Source organism: Xiphophorus maculatus, chromosome 5 (genome assembly GCF_002775205.1).
Source record: "Xiphophorus maculatus strain JP 163 A chromosome 5, X_maculatus-5.0-male, whole genome shotgun sequence".
Lineage (NCBI taxonomy): Eukaryota > Metazoa > Chordata > Actinopteri > Cyprinodontiformes > Poeciliidae > Xiphophorus > Xiphophorus maculatus.
In genome coordinates, this window is record NC_036447.1 from 33073935 (window position 1) to 33078178 (window position 4244).

The following is a 4244-nucleotide window of genomic DNA, read 5'->3' on the forward strand; positions in this document are numbered from 1 at the left end:
TGTATAAAATAAACAACTTTGGTCCCATTTCGGAGCCTTGGGGAACACCACAAACAATGTCCAGGCATGAGGACTGGAAATCACCCAATTGCACAAATTGTTGCCTGTTGCTGAGATAATAGAATAGAATAGAATAGAATAGAATAGAATAGAATAGAAGTACTTTATTCATCCCAGCAGGGAAATTACTTTTCATCCAGTGCAAAACTCCTCCTCTTAGACCTTAGTGCTCGAGTTTCTTTATGAATATTTCATGATCAAATGTATCAAATGCTTTTTTAAGTCAATAAATTCCCCAACAGCAGATTTCTTTTTATCTGATGCACTGGTCACTTCTATTAAATGAAGATCTGCCATCGTGGATCTTTGTGATCTAAATCCAGACTGACTCTCAGTGAGTAGTTGGTGTTTATTAATAAATCTATCAAATCTAGCAACAAATATTTTTTCCAAAATTCTGGAGAATTGTGCAAGTAATGAAACAGGCCTGGAATTTGTGAAGTGATGTTTATTCCCAGATTTATATCGTGGGATGACTTTTGCAATTTTCATTTTTTGTGGAAATACACCAGTTTGAATTGACAGAGTACAGATATATGTTAGTGGCTGGATAATTTCCACAATCACTTTCTTTATTATTATCACAGTCAGTTGACCTTTTACTATTACATTTATTTACTATATCTATATTTTCTTTTCCTTTCACTGCTGTGAGAACCATGGAATCTGTTGCTGAGATAAATTAGCCACAGGTTGCTAATTTATCTCAGCAATCTTCTAACTAATGTGTCATTTAGTGTTTCATAAACTGTGGGCTGCAGGATTTCCTCAGCCAATTTAGGCCCCACATTTACAAAATATTTATTAAAATTATAAACTATCTCTTCTATGTTATTAAGGTTTTTATCATTATTTTCAAAGTGTTGAGAAAAGCTTGTGTGCCAGAAACCTTTAATATTATTTTTGTTTATATCTAACTGTTTGCTATAATAAAATTGTTTTGCTATCCATAAAATAGCAGTTAATTTATTCTTATATTTCTTGTATTTATTTTCAGCCTCAGTCGATCTATGCTTTATGACGTCTTTGTATAGTTTCATTTCTTTTACAGGGATTTTGCAGTCCCTTAGTGATTCATGGAATATTTATTTTTATGAATAAACTTTGTATTGGGACAATTTTTATCATATAATCATTTAAAAATATTCAGAAAATGATCATATGCTTTATCCATGTCATTTTCTTTCAATACTGACTCCCAGTTTTGTTTAGATAATTCATCTTTAAATGTTTGTGTAGATTCTTCAGTCCGTAATCTTTTAGAAACTGGATCACTCTTACTCTTATTTTTCATGTGGCAGTTGTCACAAACAACAAAAACAGGTAAATGATCACTAATATCATTAACTAATAATCCACTTGTTATGTATTAAATTTGTAAATATGTTATCAGTGGCGCAGTTGGTAGCACTGTTGCCTTGCAGCAAGAAGGTCCTGGGTTCGATTCCCGGCCGGGCTCTTTCTGCATGGAGTTTGCATGTTCTCCCTGTGCATGCATGAGTTCTCTCCGGATACTCCGGCTTCCTCCCACAGTCCAAAAACATGACTGTTAGGTTAATTGGTCTATCTAAATTCTCCCTAGGTGTGAGTGTGTGTGTGAATGGTTGTTTGTCCTGTATGTCTTTGTGTTGCCCTGCGACAGACTGGCGACCTGTCCAGGGTGAACCCGCCTCTCACCCGGAACGTAGCTGGAGATAGGCACCAGCAACCCTCCCGACCCCATTAGGGACAAGGGTGAACAGAAAATGGAATGGAATGGATATGTTATCTATTAATGTAGCGCTGTTAGATGTGATTCTGCTAAGTCTTGTAATTTGAGGAAAAAGGCTCAGACTGCATGTAGTATTAATGAACTCTTTAGTCGATTTGTGATTGATTATGTAACCCTGTCCGTGTGAGATCAAACCTCTCTGTTTCTTAGACTCTGCATTGTGTTTTCTTTAATGGTGGTCGTCGGAATGAAACTTGAGGCAGGAATCGAACACGCGGCAATTGAGATCGTGGTTCAGACCGTTGTTTCGGACCAGCCGACAGCGCAGCGGCTTCGCCTTCAGAATTCACAGCAAATATTGTCAACATAAGTCTCATTAACGCAGTAATTTTGTTTTGTTTTTTTGTTTACAGATACAGCGTATATTAAAAAAGAAGAAAAAGACAAAATGATACAAAACTAACCACTTGGACATTAAAAGTAACATTTGGCTACAGTGAGGAGCTAGCGGTCAGTATTTCTTACGTTCATACTGACCGTTGTTCTGCCAACTTGCCGTAACAGACGCCAAGTATGGCGTTCTTCAATGGACACATTTTACCAACTTCCACAACCCAAAGAACAAATCTAACATTTTGGTGGCATCCGCTGACATATTAAAACTCTGCCCTACATTTACATTCAGCAGATTAATATTAAAGTCCCCACAGATCAAATAAACCTTTGGAGTTGGAGTTGTGTAGTTTTTTTCAAACCATTCTGTAAAGAGATCCATATCCAGGAGCCCTATATATAGAACTAACAATGACATTTTTATTTTTTTCCATATATATTTCAACTGTTATACACTCAAAATGATCTTTAACCACATTAGTCATGTTTTCAATTATATTATATCTAAGACTGCTGTCCACATATACAGCTACTCCTCCACCAGTCTTCCCCTCTCTATTAATGTAGCTGAATTCATAACCATCTAGTTCAAAATCAGCTCCCTTCTCAGTATTAAGTCAGCTTTCAGAGATAGTTATGACACTGAAAGGTTAATTAAACTGGCTACAGTCCTTTGATGTGGTTAAAATTTGCATATAAGCTTCTACTGTTGAAATGCATAATGGAAAATGTATTGTTGCTTTAACTGTCGAGTTGTATTGCTGAGTAGAGTAGTAGCCACAGTTGTTCATAATGTTATAGAAAAAGTTATTTTCTGGATCCAAGTCCTTTTCCTTGACTTGACTTTTATATGCAGTGTAGTCAAATGTTTTCAGTTCCAGATAATCAACATTAGATAGAGGTGTTAATGTTATGTCCGTAGTTGATGAAAACAAAGTATTGTTTAATTGAGACATGGTGATGTGTGTCATGTGCGATCGATCACCTGGGTTCCCAATCATCATTCATAGCATTCAGTTGTATTTATCCAGTTCAGCGAAGTCCTGAACAACCAGAACCTTTGCTTCCTCTGGAGCTCCATTCAATTTGATAAAGACCTTACAATTTGTTGTCCATGTTGACTGAATCTTTTTCTGTTTTCTCAGAAACCGGGCCTTCCTGGCAATATTACCATTCTTCTTGGTCAAGTGCTCATTAATAAATACGTCAGATCCTTTCAACAATCTGCCTTGTTTTAATAAAGCAAACTTGTGTTTCCTCTTTGTGAATCTCATGATAATGGCAGGTTTATCATCTTTTCCACTTCTCAGAAGCGGGTGGCATGCTTCCACAGTGTCACAGTCCACCTCTAAGTCACCTGTTTCTCTGTGGAGTCAAGTGCTTCAACTGATGGTTACCAGCAGGACTTGACTCTACGTCCAGTGATGATCACATCATTTATCCTATTGCATTGCTCCAAATCCACCACTCGGTTCTCCAATACAGCGATCCGTTTGTCCTTTTCCTCATTAAGAAGTCTCAAAGACTTCACTTCTTTTACCAGAACCAAAATGTTTCTTTGACGAAGCTGTATAGCTGCCATGTCCTCAGAAAGAAAGTCCAAGGATTTATTGATGTCATCAGGATCCTCCGATGCTTGAGTCTTTTTAGTCCCATTCTCTTACAATTCCACTTTTAGTCTTGATGTTTGCTTGCTTAGTTTCTTTTAAAATCATATTTACAAGAAAGTGCACACAGAACAAGCCACATCATCACGAGGAAAAGGAAGCAGGAACCATTAGGCTTCAATTTTGTGAATGAAATGGAAATTATAGCAATTTGCAACTTTAATAAAGAAAATAGGCAAGGTGAGTTTATTTTGTGCAGCATTGGTGATACACAAGGCAATGGAATATATTTTACAGAGAAAACAAATGTATAGGAAAGTAAAAAAAAGTATTTTAATAGACAAAAATTGGGAAAATAAATCTTCAGCATTTCAGATAAAGAAGAAAAATTAATTAAAAGGAATTAATAGCTTATCAATTAAGCTATTGATTGATAATAAAATTAACTTGTTTCAGGAAAGTTGCAGTGAGCA